Raw genomic sequence first — 20,142 nt, 5'->3', positions numbered from 1 at the left:
TTGGAAAGACTTTTGCTAAAGAAATCTCTTTTTCCATGTCTTTCACAGAGCTCTGCTTGCACAGAAGTAAGAGTGAAAATGCTGTCTGACTGGCAGATTCTGTTATGCAGTGGTGGAAATTTTTTTCATTAGCTTGTTTTTGTTTTTAGAGAACATCACTGAAACCCATGAATAAGATGGCTTTAATTCCTTCACGCAAAACAATGTCTTGCCGAGGAAAATGGCAAAATCTATAAAAGCCTCTCACTTTTCTGCACAGAAAAGCCACTATAATTGAGGCAAGAAAAGATTTTGATATCTCTGAAGGGAAAAAGAAGTAAAAACCTTTAGATACACTAGCATCTTAAACCATGTTTGTCTTCCTCCCAGTGACATGAGGTTCCTGAAAGTCTTTTAGGTGTGTGCAAGTGCCTGGAATTAATGACAATCTCCAGTTTTGGAGGGATGCTTAATAGGAAAATTGAACTAGATATGGAAGGACAAGTGGAAAAAGTATAGGTCTTCTGTCAAAAACATCTTTTTAAAATATTAAGAAAAGAAAGGATTCCAAGAATCCTCCGTCAGGACCTCCAGGATGAAGCCCTGGTTCTCTTGCTCGGGTAGGAGAAGGCATCCTGAGAGAGCCCCGGCAATCTCCAGATTTGGTAGTAGTGTTTTCTCATTTCATTTCCCTTCCACTCTGATTTCATTTCATAATAGACTGAGTCATGTCCCGATTAGTCGAGATGTTTCTTTGAGATTGCTCCAAGCTGCCAAGAATATGGTCTCCCTTCTCTTTTCTGCGTCAGTTCTAGTTAAAGGATGCCTCGTCTAATCAGGAGGCATTAACTGCGCTCAGAATCCTATCAGAGTGCAGCAGGCTCTTAATCTGTCTCTGATGTTGAAGATTAATCATATTACGAATGCCTGTGATCAAGTCTCCCATTCATTTTCTCTGCTTTTGCTTAAGATCTTGCAAAGATCTTGTGACAAGCTTCCCCTCCACAGGGTTCTAAGAGCTGGCTCTCCAGGCACGGGCCAGCTGGTACCCACACACTGTGGCTAGTCCTGTGGTAGGTAAACTGCAGCACAGAAACTGCTGATGGCCCCTCCACAAGCTCTGCATCACCTTTCTCTTCTTTCTGTGAAGCTCTTCTGTCTTCTGAAGTCTCATTCATAGGCTGAGATACGTTCTGTGTTTCATCATTTATGAAATTCAGACGGTAGAAGTCATCTTTCTTGTCTTTGGTTACCTGGAAAGCAGGTGTGCCGTTGTTAAGAGAATAGGAATAAAGTTCTTTGTTCCGGTGACAGAAGGGAACATGAGTAAGGTCCCTCATCATGGAATATAAAAGAATAAATAATAACGCTGCTGGCTCTGAAGAAGAAATGCGGCACCTGGGGCAGCAGATTGAAAGGATGGAAGGCTTAGGGTGTGCTGCAGGACCGGGGAGCTCTTTATCCAGCTTTCTCACATTCTCTTTTGTTTTGTTTCCTCGTTTGATGGAAGGAAAGATTTTGAGCGGTAACTCTAGGCAACTGCTTTAACAACCTCAAAACCAGAACACTTTGCCAGGGAGCTACAAGATACTTCAGTTTGCTTTGCTTTCACTTTTATTTCAGTTTTTTGACATTTAGTCCTGTTTCAAAAATGTTCAATTAAAATACAAAGATAAATGCAAAGAGATTCTGTTCATACATCCCATGCACTGCGATGACGGGTCCCTGCTTCAAACCCACAAGCTCAATTTTTTGGAAACCATTTTGTCTCCTAACAGCATTTAGTTGCTTTTATCTCTTCACTTTTGATTTTTTAAAAAATGTTTCTCTCCTTCCATGTGAAATTTCATTTTACAAAAAAGACTGATGGCAGACATTGAGTCTGGAAGCTCTTTCCTCCAGAATGACAGAAATAAAGAGGAATGCTGAGAGCTGCACTGCACGAAATCCTCTCCCTGCTCAGCCTTCCCCAGAGCCCTGACCGGCTCTAGAAAGGTATTCTGAGAACAGAAGCTGTGCATCGCACACACTGGCTTTTATACAATGATTAAGCTACACCTCATCTCCTGTGTTTTCCAAATAGACGGCAGGGCTATTTTCTCAAAAGCGAGAGAAACTGTTGGCAACAATCTCACATTATCTGGTCATTTTTAAGGTCACTCACAGCCCTATTATCCACTGCTCCCAGGTAGCCTAAGGGATGGGCTCAGAGGGCAGTAAAATCTTTTTTAACATTGGTCTCTAAAGGCATATTGCTGTGACTTGGCCAAGGAGGAAGTAGGCTATTACAGACTTCTTTCTGATGCAAATCAGGGATGTAAGTCCCCTGTTACCAGTTGGTAGCTGATGTTGGCATATACAGGAAAATGGAAGGCATGGCACACAGCAAACAAAATGGCCTTTTAAAATGTTGTTGTTCAGTTAGAGAGTCTACAAATTAGACTATTAATGCTAAATTGGAGTGAAATCAGACTCATACATAGTAATGAGCTTTGAAGTTTAGTTTAGAGTTGAGTTAAGAGAGACCCATCATTTTATGTTAATGTAGGCAGGCTGGGTGCAAGGAATGACAATGGGAAGACATACAAAGTAAGTGAGCACAGAGAAAAGCTTTTACAGGCTATTCATGTGGAACCCAAACAGCGGTGAATGCATGGGATTTCTTCCAAAGTGCTCGCATTCAACGTATGTCACTATCTATGATAGGAATAAAGGACAAGTTTGAAAAATTGCCTGCAGTTCTCTTTGCTGTAATTACTTTCACTGAGAATGGAGATAAATTTACTAGTGGGAAACCATGAGGGGCATGGAAGACTTCTCTTGATTAACATAGATAATGATTTCATAAATGGAGAGCATAAAATGTTCCATTATATTTGATAATTCCATTAAAATCTCTTGTCTAGGATCATTGAGACTGACCTATGGTGTCTACAATCTCACGTTAACATCACATGGGCAGTGTGTGACAGCCTCAAGAATGCATGCATAATAACCTAGTTTTCCATATAATCAGGCATTGGCTATTAAATCTTAATTCAAAATAATAATGGCTAACATTTATTGAGCCCTTACGAAGTGCCAGCTGCTATAACAGATAACATATATCTTTAATATCCCAACATCGCTGTGAGGAGTTACTATTATTATCTTCATTTTACAGAATGGGAAACTGAGGCCTGGGAGAACTAAACTACACAGCTAGAAAGCGGCAGAGTAGAATTTCAAACCTAAGCAATTTGACTTTAAAACTCGTGTTCTTGGGGCCGGCCCAGTAGCACAGTGGTTAAGTTCATGCGCTCTGCTTCAGAAGCCCAGGGTTGGCCGGTTCGGATCCTGAGCATGGACTTAATGCACCGCTCATCAGGCCATGCTGAGGCAGTGTCCCACATAGGAGACCTAGAAGGACATACAACTAGGGTATACAACTAGGTACTGGGGCTTTGGGGAGAAAAAAGGAAAAAAAAGAGGAAAATTGGCAACAGATATTAGCTCAGGGCCAATAGTCCTCAAAAAAAAAAAAAAAGAAAAGAAAAAAACTCATTTTCTCAACTAGTACATTAAAGTTTCTGTAATCACAACTTTACAAACTTCCATGAATAAATCTAAAATGTAAAAAACTTGAAATGCTTTGATTTTAATTTTCCAACATTACATTCTGATTTAACAAATCTCCAGATTATCCATGTTGCTTAATTTGGCTACACTGGGTTAGACATTCATGAAAATTGAACTACACTCATCAGATTTTCTCTAGAACCTTGTGTTTCTTAAAAGAAAGAAATGAATACCCTCATTAAAATCATCATTAAGCCATCCCCACCTATACACCAAGCTGAAAAATATGCCAAGTATTGGTCACAAAGATCTCACAGACTACTTGCTTGTGGAGTTTATCCACTTTTAATGCCACTTCAGGTTTCAAAATATAAAAAGTGTAGTATCACACAAATGGAAGTAAGTTGCTAGAGACTAGTCTTATTTCATTAGGTACAATCGCTTGGTTATTTAGTAGCAACTCTTGAAAATTAAGCCCATGGCCTGAGCCTTTCAATGATGGCATGAGGTATTTTTCCTAGCATTTCCAAGCCCTAATACCTGCAATGTGCTTTCCACAGGAACTGCAAGCTTAATTGACTATGGGCTACGTTGAATATTTGTCCTTCCCTGACAGAGGAATTCAGGTTACTCTGGCTGTGTGCTTGAACGGATGGCTTCATTCATCCTGACCTTGTAATGCTATTGATGCAACAGGAATACTGAGCGAGGTCATTCTTCGCATAACTAAGCACGGATGAGGCACTTGGGGTAGGGATGGGTGTCGTCACCACAATCTGAAATGACTTAAGTTTTGATGAGATTTGTATAGCTGAAAAGAAGCAAAGTGGAGACACAGGTGCACAGTTTTTCTGAAAGCCCTTCAATGAGAAGTGGATAATCAGGGACTTTAAGCAGCCATGAGAAGTGGTTGATCTTTTCAGTGACTGTTGGTAGCAGTTCTGCTATTCTATTTTCCATTCCACGTAAACTAAGATACTGAGTTTTGGTATCAGGCATCAGATGCACACAGATACCCACAGACAAACTGGGGTTATCTTAGTGATTTTATTTTTTTGTCTTTTCTTGCTATTTGCATACCAAAAAGCAATATTTTGAAGAATATCAATAATATCTACTTATCCAGTGATCACCGTACCAATGTATGCTAGGAACCAGACACTAAAAAGAGAAAGAAGGGAAGTTATTAGCTCATGCAACTAACTTATTAAATCATCTTATTCCGTCCTCTCAACAACCCTAAGAGTATGTAGTCTCATTATCACCAGGTACAGGTGAGGAAATTGAGGCTCCCAGAGAGTTAGTGACTTGCCTAAGTCCCTTAAATAAAAAATGGCACAGCCAACCTTCACCCCTGTGTTACTGGCTTCACAGTTCACTCACTGTCTTGAGCATTATTGCCTTGCCTCCATAAAACAAGGAGTTTCGCATGCAGTGGAGAAGAATATGCACTGAAGAATTTTTCAAGGCTAAGGATACATTTGTTTATTAATTCAACAAACGTTTATCTAGATACTATCACATGCAGGTTGTGTGCTGCATGGTGAAGAGGTAAAATCATAGCAACAACTACAGCGAATAGTTATTGAGAACTTACTATGGGCCAGACACTTTAATTCACTATCTCATTTAAATCTTATAACAATACTGTGTATAGTTACTATTATTTCCCAAACTATTTTGTTTTAAAAAACTGAAGATTAGATAGTTTTGGCCACTTGCTCAAGGCCAATGAAGTTGTAAAGGGGAAAATGAAATCTCTGAAGTCCAGAACCCAAGGTCTTAAATTTCAAATTAAAAAATGAAAAGTCAGGAAATGACATTACAGACATATGGAACATTACAAAGATGAAACTCCTTGAAACGGGATGGGTATTTGGAGAATGACTAATGTAGGAATTGAGGCCTAAGTGATTCACAGAGGGTTGTATGCTGTTATAAGAAAGCAAACAGAACTATCAAAGTGTTTGTGTGCAGCAGAAGTACACTGATGAGGTCTACGTTTTCTTTTTTTACGCTATTGGCTTATGATCAATATAGCTTAAATTGCAAGTTCTCTGTTCCATAGTGATAACAGATTTTTATAATTCTTTACTCCTCAACTAGAGATCCATTTGTACTTGATTCTATTAATCAAAACTCTTTTAGTTCTTTGTAATATGAATCTCCTCACACCCACTTAAACAAAGGAGAAAAATAGACCAAAAATGTGGGTGGGGAAGATGTTATGGTGTCAGGGCTAGCTACATCAGACATATCTGTGTCTAGATGTTCAAAAGATGTCATAAAAATATATCTCTCGTTCACTCCATCTCTTGTCTCTGCTTTGCTCCACAGGTGATGGCAAAGATGATTCCCCAGGCTTACCTGGTCCTTAGTGTTCATGACCAGAATGAGATACGCTCCCTATTCTTGGGTTCCTAAGGATACATGGTAAAGGATTCTGCTTGGGTCATATGCCCACAACCCATCTGGTCCCCAGTCAAGGGGAATTCTCATTGGCAAGAAGAAGAAGACCTTGAGCTTGATGATCCCATCAAGATAGCAAAGTGTCGTTCCCAAAAGGGAAAGATGAGTTCTATTCCCTCACAATGAAAAGGGAAGCTGAGTAGGGAAAAAATAACAAATGCCCCCTACACCAATGCAGGTGCCTGTATGATCTGATGGGAATGACATGAAAAAAACCCATCACTCACTCTGGTCTTCCCATATGGCCTTTCTTGGACACTGGAATTCCATTGTTAGTGACTCCCTTAGGATAAGGCATTGAGAGCTCTCTTTAAAATGACAAATATGTTATACAGGAAGGCAGACATGTTAAGCTATTATCACCCATTAGCAGTTTATTAGGAAAGAGCTCTTCAGATTGTCCATTTTATCTCTTAGTTTTGCCCAGGGCAGGCTCTGAGTAATACAAGTTTCTCAAATGGTGGGTTCAGTTAATAAGCAAAGAAAAAAACAAAATGAATTGACCTTTGAGGAGATTAATCCTGCACTGTGTACTCAATAGGAGAGGACAGTGAATTCAGAAATCTTGACTGCAGTTTACCCTTAAGTTATTGGGATGGCCTCAGGAGGGAAGCAGTGTTCAGACACTGGAGGTATGGTGATAGTCTAACATTTAGTACTATATACCTGGCACTATACAAGGCATGTTACCTAAATTATCTAATCTGCTCAAGAAAGCTGTAAGGTACACACTTTTATTATCCCCATTTTATAATGGAGGAAATTAAGTAACTTGGTCAGTCACACAACTATTAAACTGCAGAGCCAGATGAACACCCAGGACAAGTTGACTTCAAAGCCATGTTTGTGTTATCAGGCTACCCCAACACAGACGCTATGGAAGAAATGTATCCACTGAGTGAGCGTTCACATAGATGATATCTGGGTCTCCTTCCAACTCTGAGGCCCATGAATGCTCAGGGGTTTCCAGAGATTATTTGTGTGAAGGTATCAGTCATTATTTTCATGGTATGTGGCTCTTTCAACACTTCTTTATAGTTCTTCCTCCAGTTATTGGTGTTTGCATGTGTTCACAACTTCCTTTTAAGAATATTTCCTGGGCATAAAAAGATTATGTGGCTAATAAGAAAACAGCATAGAGGAAAATCACCAACAGCTTGTCACCAATGCCAAGTGAGAGCTGGAGCCTAATCTACTGGCTATATTTGTCTTTGTTGGAGAACTCAGAGTGGTCATGACACTACGTGCCAGGCTCCTGCATGAGAACTCTGACAGGGCAGGTCACTGTGTCTGCAGGTGGAACTATAGCCCCAGCCACTGGGAACCTTCCCTCCCATCAGGGGGAAAGCTCTGTTGAGGATACTGCACCCCGTATCCTACCAGACCCGCATTGCTAGTCTTAGGCTTAGGGAGTACTTTTTGTAAAAAAAAAAAATCAGATGATAGATTTAGTTGTTTTGACCTTGGGAATCATGTTAACACTGTCTATATTTTCCTCAAGTCTATCTACACTTGCCCATACTCCCATTTCTCACTTAGATCTGGAATCCTGGACAATTTTCCTATCAGGCAACAAGTACTATTTAGCAGGTGAAAGAGTTTCATGTCATAATTACCCTAGGGCTTGTAAACCACATTCCTGTGCAGCAGGTGTATGGGCTGTGCAAGCACCCAAGTGGACATATATACTGAGGTTGAACCACATGTTTGCACAGCGACAGCTATAATAAACATCTAAGACCCACAGAGTATCGGATTCCTATCTTACTCCCGAAACACACACAGAATAATTCTAGACAGATTTGAAATATTAACATTTTAAGTTTCAAGTGGGAGTCCTTTCTGTGAGTAACAGAAAACCAAGGACTCACAAAATAAATGACTGATAAATTTGATATGATAGAGAAAATTCTAAATGGAAAAAAAAGTAATAAAGGCAAAGATAACAAAAAGAAAGACAATACTTTTTTTAAACAGGCAAAAGCATGGACAATTAACAAAAAATATATAAATGACTAATAATATAAAAAAATAACTAAATGGAATATTACTCAGCAATAAAAAGGGGCAAATGATTAATGCATGTATTATGCACAACTGTATCATACAAAATAAGAGCATTCCTTATGCTGATTCCTAAAGCTGATCTGTAAAAGTTATATACTGTATGATACCATTATATGACATCCTTGAAGTGTCAGAACTAGAGAGATGGAGAGTAATTAGTGGTTGCTGGGGAACGAGGATGGGGGTGGGGGTAGATATGACTAAGGGTTACTATGAGGGAATTCCTTTGTGCTTCTGTTCCTTGACTGTAGTAATGATTATACAGATCTATATGTGAGATCTGTATATAGGATAAAATTGCTGAGAACGATTACCCACACCCACCACATCCAAAAAGGAATGCATGTAAAAATTGGTAAAAACTAAATAGGATCTGTAGTTAACAGTATTACAACAGCATCAATTTCCTAGTTTTGATATTATACTGCAGTTATATAAGATGTCATTTTTGGAGGAAGCTAGGTGAAAGGTCTATGGGACTCTATGTACTATTTTTGCAACTTCCTGTGAGTCTATATTAAAAGTAAAAAAAAAAACATAAAATATTCAAATCCAACTTAAAGAAATGCAAATTGAAATTATGAGACACCATTTTTTACTTATCACATAGGAAAAGTTTAAAAATAGTTAATGTTGGGAGACGTTATGGGTGGAATTGAGTCTCCTCAAAGCATGTTGAAACTCTAACTCCCAGTACCTGTGAATGTGACTTTATGTGGAAATAGGGTCCTTGCAGAGGATCAAGGTGAGATGAGGTCATTAGGGTAAGCTCTAATCCAATATAACTGGCGTCCTTATAAAAAAGGGGAAATCTGGACAAAGACACAGACATGTACAAAGGGAAGACGTGAAGACACAGGAGGAAGACAGTGATTTATAAGGCAAGGAAGGTCTAAGGCTACCAAAAGCTGGGAGAGAAGACTGGAACAGATTGTCCCTCACCGCTCTCAGAAGGAATCAACCCTGCCAACACTTTGATCTCAGACGTCTACCCTCCAGAACTATGAGATAATAAATTTGTGCTATTTAAGCTACCAAGTTTGTGGTACTTTGATATTGCAGCCCTAGGAAACTAATACAGGAGAAGTATGGGGAAACAGACACTTTCATGTACTACTAGGGAGAATAATAAATTGGTGCAATTTCTTTGGAAGCGAATTTGGCAATATTTATCAAAATGGAAAATCACATATCAATCAACCTTTTATTCACATATCAATTCTACATCTGGGAATTCGTCCTAAGGATACACTCTTGTGTTTTTCCAAAGATGCATTTTCAACAATGTTCATTGTAGTGTTGTTTTTAATAACAAAATCCCTAAAATAACCTAAGTTTCCATCCAGAGGAAAATAGATAATAAATTGTGTGATTCCATGCAGTGTGATACAGATCTACGATAACTAATCAGCACTTCAAAAATCCAAAGGCTCTGGAACACTGAAGTTTTAAAAAGAATTTGCAGCAAACTTATTTGATGGTGAAACTTGTTCTATGTTGTTGACAGTCTATTCATTCCTGTCAGTGTAAATAGTCATTTGTGACATTGCAGAAACATCAGTGTGGTTGAATAAGAAGGGTCCCCAGACCCTTCTGGGAGTTTCGCTACATAGAGTATTATCTTTCTAAAATTTGAAAAATTGTGAATGCTGAAATACATCTGACCCTAAGGGTTTGGAACAAGGGAATGTGAGCCTGTATTCACAGCTGTTGAAACATATGTGATAAAAATATATGGTGCAGATTGGAAATCCCATCAGGCATATTGTTACATGAAAGAAAGCAAAGATACAGAATAGTATGTATAAAAAGTTCTTTGGGTAAATGCTTATACGTGCAAAAACATAACTGGAAAAGTATATAAAAATCTAATTACAATGTTTTACTCTGGGAATTGGGATGGATTCTGCCCTAATTCTCTGCCAAAGCTGTCCTAGTTAGCAGTGTACTGCAACAGGGCAGATGGCTTTTTGGGTTCTGGCATTGGCAGCAGGCTTTTAGGGGCTGAGAACCTGGCTCCACCCTGCTTGACCGTGGCTAACCTCAACCTGATTTGTCTGACAAGACAAGTTCTGAACAATGCCTCCTAGGTATTAATACATTGCCTTTTTTTGGGATTAATGTAGATTAAATAAGCATCTCTAAAGAAGTTGATAAATACTATTAGCATGTAAAGGAAAACATATTAGTTTATTATGCTCAATATCACCAAAAAATAGGATAGCTAATAAACACTTCTGAAAGATGAATGCAAATAGCAGAAATCATGTTAAAAATAACAAACACACACACATACACACACACACACAACAAGAGATTGTAAAAGTCCACTAATAACAACAAAATCTCATTCTTTATTATTTCACCTTTACATTTAATAGCTTGTTAAGGACTAACTTTAATTGAATTGAGCCCTTAGACACAGTCTTTGAGGAGGCACATAATGGATTATTAAATAGTTATAATGATGCACATTAACTCTAGGAAGTTTAGAACTGCAAAGAATCTTGGAGATAACATAGGTCAACACTCTCAATTTCAAGATGAGAAAACTGAGGCTCAGAATGGGAGCGGCTGCCTCAGGGCACACCACCAAGAAGAGAAAGGAGACAGAGCCCAGGCTCCCTTACAGGTGTTCCAGCACCTTCCCTCTCACGCTCCCTCCGTCTGGCAAACCTGACTTTGGAAACCTCAGCAAAGCTCTCAGCCACTAAAGGCTTTCGCTCAAGCCACGCGACCCAACCTGGTCACCTAGCACCAGAATTCAGACGTGGACTCTCTGTCCTATCCCGCAGCTGTGGGTGGACTAGTTCTCACTTCAGTGTCTGTAAATTCAAATAGGGATATTTTTTGTTTTAACTTCGAACTTTCATTCCAGGATCTGGCATAGTAAAGAGAATGAGATTATAATCTTACATGGAAGAATAATACTATTTGCTTGAAAGAGAAAAAAAAGACATTACCTTATTCTAATTTTTTTTTGGACATACACTAGCTATTGGCTCAAATTTGTCTTTCACAGTTCCTACTGGTAGCCTTTATCCAGGAAGTTAATTCTATTAATTTTATTCTTATACTTTCCTCATGGTTTTGCTTTAAAAGTCTCCATTTCCACACTATATCATTAAGATACTCTATGAATCCATTATCCTTTCCTCGATGACTGTGATATGATGTCGTATTAATTCCCTTTCCAGTTACATGTTTTTTTCCCTTTATTCTTTCTTCTAGTCCTATGCACTCCCAGACCCATCTCCTGCCCGGCCTTTGCCTTCTCACTCCCTTCTCCCTCCCACTTCCCTCCTCTCCTCCTTCCTTCCCTTCCCTCCCTCCATCCCGCCCTCACTTCCCAGTCAGCACCTGTGCCCTGAGGGCCCATGATGCCTTTGGCCCTGACCTCAGCTCCAGGATGCAGGGAGCACAGTCTTTGATGGAGCCACCCATCATCCTTCCTCTGCTCCATCCTGTGTTCCTTTATTTACTTCTTTTACAAGCAGATGTCATATAATCAGCTAAACATTCACTTTTACTCTTTTGTAAATCAAACAAAATCCCTAAGTGTCTTTATTTGTATTATCCGAATATTCAGATTTTCCTTTAGTGCCGGGTAATACTTTGCTAGAAGAACCAAACTGGCCTGCAGGCCTTTTCAGCACCAATGCTAATCAAAGTACCAGTGTGATCCCAGGCGTCTCCAGAGCTGCTTGCCTGCAGCTAATCCCTCTGGACACACCAACATTTCCCCAAATGTATAGATTTTGTGAAAATTGTACTTGAGAATCTGAACACTTCTCTGTGCTATAAATATATCAGACACCAAATACATTTGGGAGTCATCTGCCCTTTTTTCAGAGCTGTTTACTCCAGAGTTGCTAAGGGGCACTACTGAGACCACAGTATCCTGTCAGAAACACCACGGTTCCAAGACAAGATTGTTCATCCGTGGTTCTTTTCCTTTGCCGACTAGGGTCTTGTGAAGCCCTGCCTGGAGCACAGCAGCCCTTGTCGGGGGAAGAGGGAGAATCTCCCTCTGCCCTTTTCCTTAAGGTTCTTCTGGCTGGCCAAATAATTAACAAGACAGGTTAGCAGGAGAAAATAATACCAAGTTTAATAACATGTATACATGGGAGAAAGCAGGGACACTGTGTTTTTCAACACAATAGCAGAAATTCTCGTCTTAAATACCATGTTCAGCCAATGACAAAGGAGGGTTTTGGGGATGAGGGGAGTCAGTTACAGGAGATTACCACTAAAGCACAGTAAACAAGAGTAAGGTTATTATGTAGCTTTAAGGCCTCAACTTCCACATTGATAAGCCTCTAGAAATGAGGCCATCCCCCTCTCTTCTCAAAACAGAGAGGGAGATACCTTTATAAATGGAGATTTTTCTTATAAATGTAAATGATTGTCTGGCAACTCTTCGCAGGGTCATCTAGAGAATGTGGCCAGAGAGACAGAACTTCTGATAAGAGGGGCTTGTTGATGCCTTTCCTATTGTAATCTCTATCTTACATTATCTTTATAGCCATCATGATAGATCTGTTCCAGGAAGGAGCCACCATGTCAAATTTTTTAGGCAGTTAGTGGGGGAGGTCAAATGTCCCTAGAGAAAACAACCAAGGTAAAGAGATAGATTTCAGGGTGGCCAAATCTTGATCTCCCACAGTCCCGCCTTTGAAACTACAAGTTTTACAGTCCTTTTGAAACTTAAAGAAGTTTCATAGTCCAGAAGCTGAGCTGGTAGATTGTTTCATCTCACTCAACACATTTTTTAGTCCTGATAATAGATCAGTTCAATTAAGTTCTTTTTGGAAGGTGGTGATGCAGATGGGCTCTCAAGGTTACACCTATATTGTGGAAGCAAGCAATCAAGTATTTAATAGAAGCATTTCTATGGAAACAAAAGAAAAACAAGGTTAATGGTTGGAGCAAATTGTAAACCAGTTTCTGAGGTCAGAGGACAGCCAGTTAAGATGATTTTTAGACGTCACCATCAACGTATCTTTTGCAGTTTAAAATGTCTCTGATGGTGTGGTCAGGTCATCTCTTAAGTTCATATCAAGTCCATCAGCTTTAGTTTGTAAGGCTTCAGGAAAAAGGTCAGGTTCAGTTCTCAGTGATTCTAAATGAAAATGATGGAAAAAATCAAAAACGTTAGTTTGGAGATCTGTAGCCAGATATTTTAGGAGACTAGAAGAAATCAGGATCCAGTCCAGTCAAAAGATATAAAACAAAAACCTTAAAAGACAATTAACAAAACTAGGATCTAATATCTGCAAATGTATACTATAGTTTTTACTGAAATATAATTTTTTTCTCTAAAATCACCCTCATTTTTATTAAGATAGCAAAATTAAAACTAACTAGTTTGCAAAATAAGTCTAGTTCTAATAGAGTTGGCCCAATTATTTATATAAGTACAGCAAGAATAGCAATTGATCACATAGGCTCTTTTAAATCTGCTTTGCTGGAACTTTTTATAAGGAGTCTCACATTGAACTTTAAAGGCCTCTCAAGACCAGGAAAGCCAAGCCAAGGATTTAGTCATCAGACTTCGCCTGTAATACCTACAGATTTCGGTGAATTCCTCTCTTTCGAGGTTCCCCCCAAATATTTTAAGGTTCCTTGTACCTGCCAGATAAGTGACATTCTTTATTTATCTTGGTAAGTGCTGTTTGGAACATAAGGTACCAGGCCAATATTTCTACGTGGCTTTATTCCATAAAGTCCAATCTTTATTTCTCAAAAGCTGTATGGTTATATCGCAAATATGATGTTCTAGTCACAACCTTGGTAATATAACCAGTGTTTCTAATCGTGTCCTGTTATAAGGAGAACAGATTCTTATTGAACTTATGCAAATAACTATATTGCCATGAAAACAACAGTACTCACTTACTAAGAGTTTTTAAATTCGAGGGATCAGGTAGAGAGAAAAAGATAAATATTTCAGTTTTACTTATAACAATATCATTTACCAAATTGCTATAAGTCATAGCTAGCTCAGAAGAAAAGAGAAAAAGTTTTCCTTAAATCTGAAAAAACAAAACATTAAAAATTTAGCAATACTTCAAATGAAAAATCATAAAAATTATAATCATCTTTATCAGTTCATTTAGTCCTGTGTAATCTATTTTTGATCCCAATCTTTTGTTAGCAGCTTCATGAAGTCAGTCTCTCCAGAGTTCTGTAATTTTTCACCAAGTTTAGTTTTATGATCAGAAATTTTATCAGAAGCCTGTACTCCAGTGTAAATGTCAGAGGCCTTTCTAGGATTTTTTTGAAGTTGAAACATTTTGTAAAAGTATTAGAGCAAAGAAATTAGTCTGTAAACAAGACCTCAAAATGGCAATTGACAGAGAAATTTGGTTAATTTTGTGACATATAACACTTTAAAATAATAACCAGAATTATGACTGATAACCAGGACAGATCAGAATTTCAGTAATGTTATACAATTTTAAAACACCTATGTCAATAACATTTGCCCACATAATAGCACCTAAGTAGACTTATCATCACTTGTCTGACAATGTTTTCCATGTAATTTAACATACTGAATCAGCCTAATAAGTTTAGTATCTTTCCCCTTATAGGAAGAGAGTAAATTTCTTTGAGAAGTTCTAGGGCCCTTTGAAAATTCCCAAAGAAAAAAGTGAAAAAAAGACTTTATTTAAGATATGAATTTTGGAGAGCTTGTCAAAAATATAAAAAGTCAAAGCAAACAGAGCATTAACAGTCCAAAAAGCCTTAATAGAGAGACTTCAGTCTTTTGAAGACAGGAAATTATTTTAACAGGTTTTTTTTTTTTTTATTGATGTTTTAATGGTTTCTAACATTGTGAAATTTTGGGTTGTACATTTTTGTTTGTCCATCACCCCATATATGACTCCCTTCACCCCTTGTGCCCACCCCACATCGCCACTGCCCGGGTAACCACAGTCCAGTTTTCTCTGTCCATGTGTTGGTTTATATTCCACATATGAGTGAGATCATACAGTGTTTGTCTTTCTCTTTCTGGGTTATTTCACTTAACATAATACGCTCCAGGCCCATCCATGTTGTTGCAAATGGGACGATTTTGTCTTTTTTTATGGCTGAGTAGTAGTCCATTGTATATATATACCACATTTTCTTAATCCAATCGTCAGTCGAGGGACACTTAGGTTGCTTCCACTTCTTGGCTATGGTGAATAATGCTGCAATGAACATAGGGGTGCATAAGCCTCTTTGGATTGTTGATTTCAGGTGCGTTGGATAGATTCCCAGTAGTGGGATGGCTGGATCATAGGGCATCTCTATTTTTAATTCTTTGAGGAATCTCCATACCATTTTCCATAGAGGCTGCACCAATTTGCATTCCCACCAGCTGTGTATGAGGGTTCCTGTTTCTCCACATCCTCTCCAACATTTGTTGTTTTTTGTCTTGGTGATTATAGCCATTCTAACGGGCGTGAGGTGGTATCTTAGTGTTGTTTTGATTTGCATTTCCCTGATGATTAGTGATGTTGAGCATCTTCTCATGTGCCTATTGGCCATCTGTATATCTTCCTTGGAGAAGTGTCTGTTCATTTCCTCTGCCCATTTTTTGATCGGGTTGTTTGATTTTTTGTTGTTCAATTGTGTGGGTTCTTTATATATTATGGAGATCAACCCCTTGTCAGATGTATGTTTTGCAAATATTCTCTCCCAGTTGGTTGGTTGTTTGTTCATCTTGATTCTGGTTTCATTTGTCTTATAAAAGCTCTTTAATCTGATAAAGTCCCACTTGTTTATTTTTTCTTTAGTTTCCCTAGTCTGGGTAGGCATGTCATCCGAAAAGATTCCTTTAAAACCAATGTCAAATAGTGTGTTGCCTATATTTTCTTCTATGAGTTTTATAGTTTCAGGTCTCACCTTCAGGTCTTTGATCCATTTTGAATTAATTTTTGTGAATGGCGATAGCACATGGTCCACTTTCATTCTTTTGCATGTGGCTGTCCAGTTTTCCCAACACCATTTATTGAAGAGACTTTCCTTTCTCCATTGCATGTTCTTAGCACCTTTGTCAAAAATTAGCTGTCCGTATATGTGTGGTTTTATTTCTGGGCTTTCAATTCTGTTCCATTGATCTGTGTGTCTGTTTTTGTACCAGTACCATGCTGTTTTGATTACTATTGCTTTGTAATATGTTTTGAAGTCAGGAATTGTGATGCCTCCTGCTTTGTTCTTTTTCTTTAGGATTTCTTTAGCTATTCGGGGTCTTTTGTTGCCCCATATAAATTTTAGTATTCTTTTTTCTATTTCTGTGAAGAATGTCATTGGGATTCTGATTGGGATTGCATTGAATCTGTAGATTGCTTTAGGTAATATAGACATTTTAACTATGTTTATTCTTCCAATCCACGTGCATGGGATATCTTTCCATTTCTTTATGTCATCATGGATTTCCCTCAACAATGTCTTGTAGTTCTCATTGTATAGGTCCTTCACCTCCTTGGTAAGATTTATTCCTAGGTATTTTATTCTTTTAGATGCAATTGTAAATGGTATTATCTTTTTGAGCTCTCTTTCTGTTAGTTCATTATTAGCATATAGAAATGCAACTGATTTTTGTAGATTGATTTTGTACCCTGCAACTTTGCTGTAGTTGTTGATTGTTTCTAATAGTTTTCCAAAAGATTCTTTAGGGTTTTCTATATATACAATCATGTCATCTGCAAATAGTGAGAGTTTCACTTCTTCATTACCTATTTGGATTTCTTTTATTCCTTTTTCTTGCCTAATTGCTCTGGCCAGAACCTCCAGTACTATGTTGAACAGGAGTGGTGAGAGTGGGCAGCCCTGCCTCATTCCTGTTCTCAGAGGAATGGCTTTCAGTCTTTCCCCGTTGAGTATGATGTTAGCTGTGGGTTTGTCATATATGGCCTTTATTATGTTGAGGTACTTTCCTTCTATTCCCATTTTATTGAGAGTTTTTATCATAAATGGATGTTGTATCTTGTCAAATGCCTTCTCTGCATCTATTGAGATGATCATGTGGTTTTTATTCTTTGTTTTGTTGATGTGATGTATCACATTGATTGATTTGCGGATGTTGAACCACCCCTGCGTCTCTGGTATAAATCCCACTTGATCATGGTGTATGATCTTTTTAATATATTGTTGTATTCGGTTTGCCAATATTTTGTTGAGGATTTTTGCATCAATGTTCATCAGCGATATTGGCCTGTAATTTTCTTTCTTTGTATTGTCTTTGTCTGGTTTTGGTATCAGGGTGATGTTGGCCTCATAGAATGATTCAGGAAGTGTTCCATCTTCCTCTATTTTTTGGAATAGTTTGAGGAGGATGGGTATTAAATCTTCTTTGAATGTTTGGTAAAATTCACTGGAGAAGCCATCTGGTCCTGGACTTTTATTTTTTGGGAGGTTTTTGATTACTGTTTCAATCTCTTTACTTGTTATTGGTCTATTCAGATTCTCCATTTCTTCTTGGTTCAATTTTGGGAGGTTGTATAAGTCTAAGAATTTATCTATTTCTTCTAGATTGTCCAATTAGTTGGCATATAATTTCTCATAGTATTCTCTTATTATCCTCTTCTTTTCCATGGTATCTTTTGTCATTTCTCCTCTTTCATTTCTAATTTTTTTTACTTGAGCCTTTTCTCTTTTTTTCTTAGTAAGCCTGGCTAAGGGTTTGTCTATTTTGTTTATCTTCTCGAAGAACCAACTCTTTGTTTCATTAATCCTTTCTACTGTTTTTGGTCTCAATATCATTTATTTCTGCTCTGATTTTTATTATTTCTCTCCTTCTGCTGGCTTTGGGCTTTGTTTGTTCTTCTTTTTCTAGTTCTGTTAGGTGTAATTTAAGGTTGCCTATTAGGGCTTTTTCTTGTTTGTTAAGGTGGGCTTGTATCGCTATGAGTTTCCCTCTCAGGACCACTTTTGCTGCATCCCATATGGTTTGATATGGCATGTTATCATTTTCGTTTGTTTCCAGATAGTTTTTGATTTCTCCTTTAATTTCATCAATGATCCATTGGTTGTTCAGTAGCATGTTGTTTAATCTCCACATTTTTGTCACTTTCCCAGTTTTTTTTTCCTGGTTCATTTCCAGTTTCATAGCCTTATGGTCTGAAAAGATGCTTGTTATGATTTCAATCTTCTTAAATTTATTGAGGCTTGCTTTGTTTCCCAACATATGGTCTATCCTAGAGAATGTTCCATGCGCGCTTGAGAAGAATGTGTAGTCAGCTGTTTTTGGATGGAGTGCTCTGTATATGTCTACTAGGTCCATCTCGTCCAGTTTTTCATTTAAGTCTAATATTTCTTTATTAACTTTTTGTCTGGATGATCTATCCATTGCTGTAAGTGGGGTGTTAAGATCCCCTACTATTATTGTGTTGTTGTTGATTTCTCCTTTTAGGTTTGTTAATAGTTGCTTTATGTACATTGATGCTCCTATGTTGGGTGCATATATATTTATAAGTGATATGTCTTCTTGATGTAGTGTCCCTTTTATCATTATATATTTCCCTTCTTTGTCTTTCTTAACCTGTTTTATCTTGAAGTCTACTTTTGTCTGATATGAGTATGGCAACACCTGCTTTCTTTTGTTTGCCATTAGCTTGGAGTGTTGTCTTCCATCCTTTCACTCTGAGCCTGTGCTTGTCTTTAGTGCTAAGATGTGTTTCCTGAAGGCAGCATATTGTTGGGTCTTGCTTTTTAATCCATCCTGCCACTCTGTATCTTTTGATTGGAGAGTTCAATCCATTTACATTTAGGGTAATTATTGAAATATGAGGGCTGAATGTTGCTGTTTTGTCACTTATTTTCTGGTTCTTTTGCATTTCCTTTGTTTCTTGTCCCATTTGTTTTGGATAGCCAATTCAGTTTGGTTGTTCTGTCTTATGATTCTTCTAGTTTTCTCTTTGTTTATCATATGTGGTTTTGCTTTGATTATTTGTTTAGTGGTTACCTTGAGGTTTGGGCAAAAATCTTGTGTCTGAGATAGACCATTATCTGATAGCCTCCTATTTCCTTATACTAAGTCAATTCAGTCACTTTCCTCTTCCCCTTCTAAGTTGTTCTTGTTATACCTTATTCTATCTTGTGTTGTGGCTGTGTGTTTACAGTGATGAGGTTAAATTTATTTTTGGTGAATTTCTTCCTTTGATCTTTGAGTTTAGTATTTAAGTGGTTGCTAACCTATTCCGGTAAAGATCTACTATTTCTCTGATTTTGTCTACCTACTTTTCTCCTTCCTCCAAGCTTTGTGTTCCCTTTCTCTTCTTTTTCAGGCCTGAGGGCCTTCTTGAGTATTTCTTGTAGTGGGGTCTCGTGGCCATGAACTCCCTTAGCTTTTGTTTATCTGGGAGAGTTACTATTTCTCCATCATATTTGAAGGATATTTTTGCTGGATAGAGTATTCTTGGCTGAAAGTTTTTGTCTTTTAGTATTTTGAATATATCATTCCAGTCTCTTCTAGCCTGAAAAGTTTCTGTTGAGAAATCTGCTGAGAGCCTGATGGGAGTTCCTTTGTACGTTATTTTTTGTTTTTGTCTAGCTGCCCTTAATATTGTTTCTTTGTCATTGACCCTGGCTAGCCTTACCACTAGGTGTCGTGGTGAAGGCCTTTGTCTGTTAATATAAATAGGTGTCCTGTTGGCTTCGCTTACTGGTATTTCCTGGTCCTTCCCCAGATTTGGGAAATTTTCAGCTATTATTTCCTTGAATAGGCTCTCTGTTCCTCTTTCCCTCTCCTCTCCCTCAGGAATACCTATAATTCTTATGTTACATTTTCTAATAGAGTCAGATATTTCTCGGAGTCTTTCTTCATTTCTTTTTAGTCTTAGTTCTCTCTCTTCTTCCATCTGGAGTATATCTGTATTCCTATCCTCTAAAGTACTAATTCTTTCCTCCATATTGTCAGCTCTGTTCTTTAAAGATTCCAGATTCTCCTTTATCTCCTCCATTGTGTTCTTCATCTCCATCAGCACTGATTGGTTTTTCTTTATGATTTCAATCTCTTTTGTGAAGAAACTCCTAATCTCATTGAATTGTTTGTCTGTGTTGTCTCGTATTTCATTG

The sequence above is a fragment of the Ceratotherium simum genome, chromosome 40 (assembly GCF_057802395.1).
Source record: "Ceratotherium simum simum isolate JZ-2026a chromosome 40, ASM5780239v1, whole genome shotgun sequence".
Lineage (NCBI taxonomy): Eukaryota > Metazoa > Chordata > Mammalia > Perissodactyla > Rhinocerotidae > Ceratotherium > Ceratotherium simum.
Note: the sequence above shows the minus strand (reverse complement) of the source record.